Source organism: Sus scrofa, chromosome 9 (genome assembly GCF_054392235.1).
Source record: "Sus scrofa isolate SSC_HxYL_T2T_F1_AM1 chromosome 9, Sscrofa_HxYL_maternal_Yorkshire_Landrace_v2.0, whole genome shotgun sequence".
In the NCBI taxonomy this organism is placed as follows: Eukaryota; Metazoa; Chordata; class Mammalia; order Artiodactyla; family Suidae; genus Sus; species Sus scrofa.
The window spans coordinates 122,973,021-122,985,604 of NC_139391.1; the positions used below are offsets into that span (position 1 = coordinate 122,973,021).

General features: G+C 37.7%; 1 protein-coding gene across 2 annotated transcripts in view; it reads left to right on the plus strand.

Annotated features, from left to right (window-relative positions):
* The window catches only part of PAPPA2 (pappalysin 2), a 522,663-nt gene that overhangs the window by 58,205 nt on the left and 451,874 nt on the right, over nucleotides 1-12,584 (plus strand). The gene's annotated exons all lie outside the window — the stretch shown is intronic.

Consider the following 12,584-nt stretch of genomic DNA (forward strand, 5'->3'; position numbering starts at 1 on the left):
CATATCCTCACCAACACCTGGTAGGGTCTCCCTTTTTTTTTTTTTTTTTTGATGATGATATCTACTCTAGTGGTTATGATGTAGGTATCTCATTTTGGTTTTTTGGATTTCTCTAATAACTTATGTTGTTAAACATGTTCTCATGGATTTTTTGCCCATTTAAATGTCTTCTTTGGGACAATGTCTATTTAGATCTTGTAACTTTTTAAAAATTGAGTTGTCATTTTATTATCAAGTTGTAAGAGTGGTAACTAGTTACTTAAATGGCAGCTATTTCAGGTTAGTCGCAAGAGGCATAGACTTGTATTTTAATTAATATAAAGCACCATCATTAATAGTATTAGCATTTTATTATAAATATGCTTAGCTCTAAATCTCTTATTAAATCTTAACTGCTAACATTTTCAGTTTAAACCAACTGGAATAAGAGAATTATGTTGGTTAGGTTTTTTTCTGGACTTGTATCGAGTCCATGTCCTGGCGTGGTAAATGCCTTTATTTTCTGCTTTAGCATTAATTAATAAAAATCTTATCAAAGCTCCCTAGTTTCTGACTCCCAAGAGTGGCCTTTGAGGGTTTGACCTTTACCTTCCCTGAGAGTCAGAAAGCTCTAGAGAAAAACATTAATTTACTCCAAACACTTGATGTTGCTCATTAACAATTTCTCATAGAGGTTTAACCCTCTATTCTCTAGAGGAGATCCAGAATGGAGATGATTTTTTTCCCCTTGAACTAGGTCAGTGACAGTACAGGTGAAGGGACAGGGACAGATTTGAGAGGGACATAATTTGATCACATCAAAGAACACATCAAAAAAAAAAAAAAAAGAACACATCAGAGAATGGAAGGGTGAAGGTGAGAGTGCGTAGAAGATACTCCTGGTTGATGAAGTGGGTGACGGAATGGGTCAGCCTGCCTTTGGTAGCACTGGGAACAAGAGCATATTGGGTAAGTGTGAAGGAAATGTCAAGTTCTGGTTTGGACACAATCCATTGGAAGTGTCTCTGGGAGGTGTACCTGACGGTGCTGTGTAGACAGGTGTATACCTGGATCTGCCCCTGAGGGAGAGCTGTAAGCCAAGTTAATACATTGGAATTCTGAGCATGGTGGTATCGAGAAAGAATGTAGAGTGAGGAGAAAAGAGGGCCTCCGTCAGATCCCTGAGGAACACCAGTAATTGAAACACAAAGAAAAGAAGAGTCTGCAAAGGTGACTGTTAAGGAGCAGCTAAAAATGTAGAAAGAAAACAAAATTTCTGGAAAAAAAGTTGTCACCTGCATCAGATGATTCAGAACGGTCCAGTAACATAAGAATTGGAATGTTGATATTAGATTAAATCAAAAGAAGGTTTTTGGTGCTTTTAATGAGAGTGTTTAAGGGTATGCTCACCTGGCTAGTTAGCTGCAGAGCTGAGGTTTAAAGCCAGGTCTGCCTAACTTAAAAAAAAAAGATGTTCATGGTGCCTGAGAGGGAATATCTCATTGTGCTTGACTTCCGAATTCAGGCAGCAAATGTCACCGGACCTCCAAGAGATTTCTAATAAAAGTAGTATTCCTTATTATTAGGGGTGAAAATAGTTTTCAAATCAGTAAATGTCGTTATGTTTGGAAATAGAAACTTTATTGAGGTATAAGGATGAATAATGCTACAATTTGTTTCAGGATCCATTTGATGGAGCCATCTTAACATGGAATCTATTACACATGAGCTTCTTTTTGTTATTTCAAGCACACTGATATAGAACAAATTCAGATGATAGTCTGTTGCAGCAGGGGAAAGGATGGAGAGTGATGGAGGAGGGTGCTGCCAGAGAAGATGATATTTGAGCAAGGACTGGGTACAGTGAGGAACAAAGTCATGGACAAAAACAGGGGAAAGCATTTCTGGCAGAGAGAATGCAAGTGCAAAGGCCCCCATATGAAAAAGAATTTATCAAGTGGAAGGCAGAGCAAGAAGACTTAGAGCCTGAAGGCTTAATTCTGTAGTGGAACTACTCAAAATTTCCAAAAGATACAATTTCTAGCCTGTCTTTTTATCCTTTTTCAACATTAAAAAAATGTCTATTTTGAAAAAAATCTCACAGAGAAAAGTTTCAAATATAGTACAATAACTTTTTTCTTTGAAATCTTTGAGAGTAATAAAGTTGTTGATGTGGGCAATTGCCCCCCATTTTTTTTCACAGCATGCATAATTTCCAGGCCAGAGATGTAGCCCATGCCATAGCAGTAACCCAAGCCATAACAGTGACAGTGCCAGATCCAAAACTTGCTAGGCCACCAGGAAACTCCTACACCAATTTTTTTTTTTTTTTTTTGTATTTTCTACAAAGAAAAGTTGGTCCCAGTGACATTTTGAGAAAACTATATGGATTTTTTTCAAGAGTTTCATCATTGAATTTATTAAATATATCTAAGAAGAACAATGTTTATCATACTTATAGTAGAACAGATGAATAAAAATACAATAAATTTATATGTTAATATGCATCAACAGTTGGTAATATAGCATATATTTTACTGTTTTATAGGTAATAAATATTTGTTGAGTGAATGAATGAATGAAATGCATTTATTGCCTCAGAAAGATTTTGTAACATAACATTTTTCCTTCAGGGAGTTTAATCTGGATGCAGTGTCCTAATTATAGTATCATATAACCCAGCATTATTACTACTTTTTAATTATTTTTATAAAGAAATATATGTCAGGGTGTTCCCATTGTGGTTCAGTGGTAATGAACCCAACTAGTATCCATGAGGATGCGGGTTTGATCCCTGGCCTTGCTCAGTGGTTTAAGTATCTGGCATCGCCGTGAGCTTGGTGTAGGTCACAGATGTGGCTTGGATCCTCTGTGGCTGTGGCTGTGATGTAGGCCTACAGCTGCAGCTCTAATTCAACCCCTAGCCTGGGAACTTCCATATGCTGCATGTGTGGCCCTAAAAAAAAGAAAAGAAAAGGTATATATCAGAATAATGTAATATTATGTTTTTAAAAGTTCTTTATGGGATTTTATTTTTTTAGTTTAAAGGAAAGGAAAATTTTTCTGAAATGCAGAAATAGTGAACTGAAATCATATTACTCAGACAAAGCTATTAATCAATTTCTTGAAATAGCTTTTGTTTTTGAGAAATGACTCTTTTTTAAAAACATGTGGGGAGTTCCCCTTGTGGCTCAGCGGTGACTAATCTAACTAGTATCCAAGAGGATACAGGTTCGATTCCTGGCCTCGCTCAGTGAGTTAAGGATCCTGCATTGCTGTGAGCTGCGGTATAGGTCCCAGACGTGACTTGGATCCAGCGTTCCTGTGGCTGTGGCATAGGCTGGCAGCTGCAGTTCTGATTTGACCCCTAGCTTGGGAACTTCCATTTGTCATGGATGTTGCCCTAAAAAGAAAAAAATTTAAACGTGTGGATGTCGGTGGTCATGTAGAAACAGAAGCTCTCCTTGTTTGCTTCTGAGGATACTGAAGCTGGCAGGATCAAGCATGTGCTGAAATACTATTCAGGGGCTAGTAATGGGTTGGGATCCAACATTCCTCTGCCCATAGCACCTCCCTAGACCTCCACACCTTCGTGAAGTCTCTTCTGGTGAACTCCTGGGCACCAGTATTCCTCTTTTTGCATAATTTGCCCCATTGCTCATTACAGATAGTTCTTCTCTGCCAATCTTGATCTTGTTATTTCTGTGAAGTAAGGTGCTAGTTTGAGTGAAACCAACTGATTATGACCAAGAACTAACTCTTAGTGTTGAGTTTGCAACTTTGAAAATTTTTAATTTTCAAATCCCTATGGCACATTAGAACCATATAGAAATGAGTCATCCTAGGCAATAACTTGAAAAATTGGTTCGTAGAAGAAAAGCAGAGGTGCACGTGTCACAAAGTGCTTTAGCCTTTGGCAAAGAACTTTCAAACATATAAAAAAATCAATGTAATAAACCACAGCAATAGAATGAAGGAGGAAAAAAACACATAGCTTCAGTTGATACAAAGACAGCATCCATAAAGTCTACACCCTCTCATGATAAAAAGAAGTTTCTCTTCTACTTGCAACTCTTCTTCCATTTGACATCTCTTTTCTAGATTCTCTTCCTAATTTTGTACTTTTAAAATGATATTTAATATTTTCTTTCTACTATTTTGCTTGAGCAAAGTGATTAACAAATTATTTCAAATTGATGTTTTAGTGATTTTAAGGTTATTTTCATCGTAAAAGGCCTGGACCAGAAAAAGTATAGGAAATATCTCCAAGAAATGAGTCTATGATAATGGGTCTCAAAGACTCAGGATATCCAGGAATACTTCTTCTTTTTTAAATTAAAAAATTAAATATGGTTTATACAAAGTGATTCAGTTATACATATGTATATATCTTTTTTTCAGATTATTTTTCCTTATAGGTTATTATAAAATATTAGGTATAATTCTCTACTATACAATAGGTCCTTTTTGGTTATTTTATATATAGTAGTACATGTTTGTTAATACCAAACTCCTAATTTATCCCTCCCCCTGCCTTTCCTCTTTGGTAACCATATGTTTGTTTTCTATGTCTGTGGTTCTATTTCTGTTTTATATGTAAGTTCATTTGTATCATTTTATTTTTAGATCCAACATATAAGTGATATCATATAATGTTTGTCTTTCTCTTTCTGACTTAGTATGACAATCTCACTTAGTATGACAATCTCTAGGTCCATCCATGTTGCTGCAAATGGTGTTATGTTCATTCTTTTTTATTGCTGAGTAATATTCCATTGTACATATGTACCACATCTTCTTTGTCCATTCTTCTGTCAAGGGGCATTTATGCTGCTTCCATGTCTTGGCTATGTAAATAGTGCTGTGATGAACTTTGGGGTGCATATATCTTTTTGAATTATGGTTTTCTCTGGATAGATGCACAGGAGTGGGATTGCAGGATCATATGGTAGTTCTATTTTTAGTTTTTTAAGCACACACACAAGCAGTGTAAGAGGGTTCCTTTTTCTCCTCAACTTCTCCAGCATTTATCATTTGTAGACTTTGATGATGGCCATTCTGACAGGTTTGTGGTGATACCTTATTGTAGTTTTGATTTGCATTTCTCTAGTAATTAGTGATGTCGAAGATCTTTTCATGTGCCTTTTGGCCATCTGTATGTCTTCTTTGGAGAAATGTCTGTCTGTCTGTCTGTCTGTCTGTCTGTCTATCTATCTCTCTATCTATCTATCTATCTATCTATCTATCTATCTATCTATCCTTTTAGGGCTGCACCTGTGCCATATGGAAGTTCTTGGGCTAGGGGTTGAATCAGAGCTGCAGCTGCCAGCCTATACCATAGCCACAGCAATACCAGATCTGAGATGCATCTGCACCTTATGCCACAACTTGTGGCAACACTGGATCCTTAACCCACTGAGTGAGGCCAGAGATGGAACCTGCATCCCCATGGATATTAGTTAGGTTCTTAACCCACTGAGCCACAATAGGAACTCTGAGAAAGGTCTGTTTAGATCTGCCTAATGGTATATTATCTTAGTGGACTTTTTATTCACCATTTATAATTTTTATTTATTTCTTTGTTTTGTTATAGTTGATTTACAATATTCTATCAATTTCTGCTGTACAACAAAGTGACTCAGTTAAACGGATATATATTCTTTTTCTTATATTATCTTCTATCATGTTCTCTCACAAGTGATTGGATATAGTTCCCTGTGCTATATAACAGTACCTCATTGCTTATCCATTCTAAATGTAATAGTTTTCTTAGTGTATTTTAATAATAAAATACTTGTTTTTATAATTTTATTAGTTTATATAATGTTTGGTATGAGCAAGTTAGTAAATGCTAAAACAGTTGCTGAAGCTTTAAGCCTATGAATTTATTAAAAATAAGAAAGGCTTAATAAAAGGAAATATTTGTAGTTCTTATGTACCAAATAAGATTTTTAGTTCAGGCTATAGAGTTGTCCAAGTAATTGCCGACTTATTGAGAAGATTAGAAATGGTGTCTTTCATGTGATCATTTCATTGACCATAATATCAAACCTGTGTCTCATAAGGCAGGTGTTTTCTTTCATTTGCACTTGATGCAAATACAGAAACAAAGCAGGAAATTAACTAGTGACGGAGCGCTGATCTGATCTTCACTGATATAGCTGTAGCTATGTGGCTGTAGCTCCTCACATTTTCTGAAGGAGGTTTTGTGCCAGATTTGGATATGGTCCACTATTCTTAAGAGGTGGGTGACTTTGAAGGAGTAACGAAGATTCTTCAAAACACCTTCAGTGCCTTCATGATCATTGTGACATTTGTTCAGTGATGCCTCATGGTGATCCTTGGTATCTGTTCATTTCCTTTCTTGCATACCTGTTTGCAGCTGCCATGCTAAGAAGAGTATATCTAACTCCCCCTTAAATATAAATGAGGAAAATCCATCATTATAGTATTTACCATGTTTGTTATACTTCGATTCATCCATAGCAAATACACGATTTTCTTCTGCATGGTTTTCGATGGCTTCCAATTTGGGGCATTGTAGAATGTCTTCCTCTAGTGGTGATACAGGTATTGTACTCTTCTTGCTAACATTAGTCCGTTCTGATCTAGATTGGTCTGCTGCCTCTTTGAGGTTGTTTGCAGCAATGCAGCCCCTTGGATTGGCATCAATCTTGTGCAATGCTTCTTGAATATTCTGTAACTTTAAGATATCTTTCTCTAGTTTTATAGACATGCCTTGTACCCCTTAGGTAGCATAGTGACTAATAGTGTGATTCTGTAGCCATAAGTCCCTGGTTTTGAACTCAAGTTCCACCACTTAATGACTGTGTGATTTGGGGTATGTTGGTTATTTTTTTTGTGTAAACCACTTGCTGGGAGGTTTAAAAGATTAATATGTTAAAGACTTCGAACAATTCCTGGCACTTAGGAAGTACTAAATAAATACTAAGTAATGAGTTCTAAATATCATTAATAAGTACTAAATGTTATTTGTGTTGAGTGCACTGGTACCAAGCAAAATACTTTCCAACTCTGTGCATGTGCAGTTTGGACTGAGGCTGCGCAAATAACCTCTTTCTATCTCCTCTGCTTGTTTCTGATTCATGTTCCGATTTGTATGGTATATTTTAAACCATGTTTAAAGGCAGGCTTATGAGTAAGCCATAATCATGTCTCATCCTCACCAGCATAAGTAGAATGGATTAGTGTCAATGTATATGCATCTCTCCATCTTGACCACAAGGTAACTCTTGTTCTGTCTTTTATTGTTAGCAAGCTAACCTGAAACCTGGAGGTAACTCTTGGTACAACTTCTAATAGTTGTCTCTGTAACCTTCTCAAGCACATCAGGTTTCTAACTCCAAGGGCTTAAAGAAGAGTGTATAGTTTAAAATACAAAGACTTTGAATGCAGCAAAATGAATTCAATTATTGTCATCAGAAAACATCTAAACTTTGTGAGTAACTGAGCAATATACCTGGAATGGGACTGGGATTAGTTTTTAGGGAGTTCCCTTGTAGTGCAGCCAGGTAAGGATCAGGTGTTGTCACTGCAGTGGCTCAGGTTGCAGCTGTGGTGTGGGTTTGATCCCTAGTCTAGGAACTTCCACATGCTGTGGGTGCAGCCAAAGAAAGATAGTTTCTAATCTGTTTGGAGATCCAATGTTTGTTATATTTTGTGTCAAGGAATGCTATTGTTCCATATTTTTTTTCCCCCAGAAATTTAAATGTAAATTCAAATTAATTAGTTTTAAGAATTTTATGAACACCCTTTAGGGTTTCTCAGAATGAACCTTGGGAATCATTGCCCAGTTTGTAACTCACCATTCATATTTGTTAGAAATCTGCAAAAAGTTCTCCAAGTATGCTGTCATCCACAGATGACATTCGCCCCTTGACCCAGCCAGAGATCTTACAGAGCAACTTGAAATAAAAAGGACATACTTCTGTGTTATAGGGCAAAGAATGAGCATAGAAGTAACATGGAGAAAAAGATGAGATTAAACATTGACTTTTTGGAGTCAGAGGACTCATTGTCACTACAAGTCATGAGAATTCTTAGAGTGTAGTTGAAAGAACTCATTACTGAATAGGCTGTTAGACACTCAGTGCATGGAGGAAGAGGGACAAAGAAAGAGAATTTGGTGGTTGGAAAAGTGAGTGGGATTGGTATGCCTGACCTGGCACTTCAGTGCAAGAGATGAACAAATGCATTTCTGCCTTCATAAATCACGACTGACCCATTCAAGCTGGATTCTCCAACTCGGGCAAAACAGAGGTCAGTCTGACATAAACCCATGCACAGAAGGCCCCTGAAGATTTATGTAGATTTGGGAAGATTCTGGTTTTTTTTCTTCCTTCCTTGTCTTTTTCCAAACTTTCCATGGAACATCCTAGCTATGTCCTAGGAGTCAGGGAGGGGACAACTGAGCAAAGGTTTATTAACCATGATCTGAATTTGTATCAGAATTTTGCCACCTAGCTGTTTCTGTGTGGATCAAACACGTGTAATTGATGTTTTTCTTGCCATTCCCAGCACTAACCAAATGATGGGTCCACTCTTCTTGTTAAATTTCTAGCTAAGTGAAATCACATTTAGAACTTGAATAGTACATTAGTCTCATTAATTAATGTAATAAATGCTTACTGAGTTATACTGTGCTAGTGTATGTTTATGTGTGTGAGCATTTGGACTTGTGCGTCTGTGTGTGAAAAGAAAATGTCAAAGGCTGATCCTTTAAATATGCTCCACTTTTTGAAGAGAACTGAAGGTCGCACATTGTCAACACAGACACAGGCCTAGATGCTATAAAGTTTCAGTTGGACCATGAAGATGTCTAGTGGAAGGAGAGTACAGGTGTTTTAGATGAAGGAAAGTTTATATGCCAAGATACAGAGGCAATGAAGTTCAGATGTTTATGGGAAATATTTCATTCATTCATTCATTCCATAAACATTTGTAGGGTACCTACTATGTGCCAAACACTGTCCCAGACCCTGGATATTCAGCACTAAATAAGGAAAAAATCTTCGTTCTCCTGAGATTTTTGTTGTGAGGGTCAAGGGATAGACAGTAAACAAATACATTTGATAATTTCAGACCGTGATAATTATCATGAAGAAAACAGTAGGGTAATAGAGGGCATAAGTTGAGTGGAAGACATTAGATAGTGTGGGCAAGTAGGGATTTAGTTTTACTGGAGAGTAGCTCCAGTGATAGGACTGTGCAATAGGAAACTGGAAAGATTTGTATGGGGGGTGGTCTATGGGACACCATGATGTTCAGGTCTGGTTATATCTTTTGGGGCATTTCTAGAAAACACTAAGAACTTTAATTCTTAAAGAGGTGGGATCTGGTACTCACTCTTCTGACCAGTGATCTTGTTCCGTACCCTGTGTAGAGGAACACTTCTATCCATGCTTGACAGTGGATACAAGTGGAAATGGTCATTCTCAATTTGGGTACTCTTACATCCTGAGTCTTTTAACTTTATTCAACTTCTAAATGCCCTAGGGGCTACTCTTGATAGGCTTATCCAAGAGAGCCTTAAGAATTTTTCTTAGTTGCTCATATTTTCAAATCACTTTTTTAAAAAAATATTTATTTTTATTTTTTGGCCATGGCCACAGGATACGGAAGTTCCCTGGCCAGGGATCCAACTTGTGCCACAGCAGTGACAATGCTCCTGCACCACAAGAGAACTCCTTAAATGACTTTTAACTTCAGTTTATTATTTTTCCTGTGTTTCACTAAAATTACCTCGCATTGAAGTCTATCCACACAGGAATCAACAAAATTCAACTACTTTTTAGTTGTTTTTTAAAAAATAACCAGATATAATTTTGAAAAAAAGAAATGTCGTTTCTTCACTTCCACACCTAAGGAAAAAGTGTCTAAATGTATTTTTCTAAAATATTCCAGGAATGCAATTTTTAATTCAATGCAAACACAGGTTATTTTGACTTACAAGACTTTTTTTTTTTTTTTTCCTTTAATGGCCACACTTGTGGCACATGGAAGTTTCCAGGCCAAGGGTCAGATTGGAGCTGCAGCTTCAGCCTACACCACAGCCACAATGCAACACCAGATCTGAGCTGCATCTGTAACTTGTGCCACAGCTTGCAGCAACTCCAGATCCTTAACCCATTGAGTGAGGCCAGGGATGGAACCTGCATTCTCACAGAGACAACTTTGGGTCCTTAACCTGTTAAGCCATAACAGGAACTCCTACAAGAATTTTTAAAGAAAGTTTTAAGCATATGAGCTGTAGTGGAAACTTGTTATCTTAATGATTTTTTTTCTTGACACGAAAACTATTAATTGCACACTGTTAGCCTTGTTATAGCTCTAAACAGCCATACCTCCATTAGAAGATTTGTAGTTAATAAGGCTTACAAGCTAGCTGTCTGGAGTATGTCTTATGAGAAGAAAACAGTGTTCACAAATCAAGCTGAATGATATCAAACAGGCAATCTTGAGATCATTTCGTGACAATGTGTTAAGAGGGAAAAGCTTGAGAATGGAGGCATGTGTGTGTGTGTGGGGGGGGGTTGTGGATCATATTAAAAATTAGAAAAAAGAGGAAAACATGAAAAAAGATGAGGTTGGAGTTAGGTTGTTTCCATGTTCAGTAAGGACACACTATCCCATGAAATCAAGCCACTATATCATACTTATTAATTTTAGCCAGTTTACAGAAATTTCACTTATAAAACTGGACACTAAAGTATAGGAAGAAAAAAGTCATTTCTTTTTATAAAATTATAGAGGACACTCTTAGAAAAGCAATAGGTAAGGTTAATTTTAGGGCTGCAAGTATAGCTTAAGAGTAGACCCCATATTATTGTGCTGAGTTATTACCCTTTTCAATTTCATTCAGTTCATTAATTTTTTTTTTTTTTTTTTTGCTTTTTAGGGCTGCACCCACAGCATGTGGAGTTTCTCAGGCTAGGGGGTCTAATCGGAGCTACAGCTGCCGGCCTATGTCACAGCCACAGCAATGCCAGCTCCTAGCCGCGCCTGTGATCTATACCACAGCTCACGGCAATGCTGGGTCCTTAACCCACTGAGTGAGGCCAGGGATCGAACCTGCAACTTCATGGTTCCTGGTCAGATTCGTTTCTGCTGTGCCATGATGGGAACTTCCATGAAATTTTTTTTTAAAGTTTTTGTCACTGGTAGTTGGATGGTGAGAGATGCAGTGCAGCAGAGTTTATGGTGACCAGGACTTAGAGATTGGGTTCGAGGTAAGCAGTAAAGAGTCAGATCAAAAGAAAAGAAAGGAATCATGTATGTAATAGTCAGATTGGAATAGACCGAGTGGTTTAACCAACAGAAATTAATATTCTCATAATTCTGGAGGCTAGAAGTCCAAGGTCAAGGTTCTAGCTCCTGGTTTCTGGTGAGAGCTCTCTTCCTGGCTGCCTTCTTGCAGAGGCCTCCCATGACATTTTCTTGATGTGTGTGTGCAATGGGGGAGAGAGGGAAGGAGGGGGGAAGAAGGAGAGTAGCCAGTTCTCTAGTGTTTCTTCTTGTAAGGACACTAATCCTTTAGGATCAGGGCCCCACCCTTATGATTGCATTTAACTTTAATTTCTTGCTTGAAGGTCCCCCTTTTCAAATGTAGCCATGCTGCAGGGCTAGGGCTTCAAAATACCGTATTTTCTTGGCTGGGGCACAAATGGTGAGTCCATAAAATATAGAAAGAGGGATGAGACTTCTTTTTTCTTTAAATTTTTTTATTATAGTTGATTTACAATGTTCTGTCAAAGGATGAGGCTTCTTTTTTTTTTTTTTCTATTTTTTTTATTTTCCCACTGTACAGCAAGGGGGTCAGGTTATCCTTAGATGTATACATTGCAGTTACAGTTTTTTCCCTCACCCTTTCTTCTGTTGCGACATGAGTATCTAGACATAGTTCTCAATGCTATTCAGCAGGATCTCCTTGTAAATCTATTCTAAGTTGTGTCTGATAAGCCCAAGCTCCCGATCCCTCCCACTCCCTCCCCCTCCCATCAGGCAACCACAAGTCTCTTCTCCAAGTCCATGATTTTCTTTTCTGAGGAGATGTTCATTTGTGCTGGATATTAGATTCCAGTTATAAGTGATATCATATGGTATTTGTCTTTGTCTTTCTGGCTCATTTCACTCAGTATGAGATTCTCTAGTTCCATCCATGTTGCTGCAAATGGCATTATGTCATCCTTTTTTTATGGCTGAGTAGTATTCCATTGTGTATATATACCACATCTTCCGAATCCAGTCATCTGTCGATGGACATTTGGGTTGTTTCCACGTCCTGGCTATTGTGAATAGGGCTGCAATGAACATGCGGGTGCATGTGTCTCTTTTAAGTAGAGCTTTGTCCGGATAGATGCCCAAGAGTGGGATTGCAGGGTCATATGGAAGTTCTATGTATAGATTTCTAAGGTATCTAGGATGAGGCTTCTAACTGAAGTAGGAAGTAGAAAAGTTTTGCTCCAACTGAACAATAAATTAAGCTTTGGGTTTCTTGGCAAACAAGGCAAAAAAGGAAACATAACAGTGCCGAGACCAGCCCACCAGGATGGGCTGAAGAATGGGTGCTGTGGAACTTAAGGAAA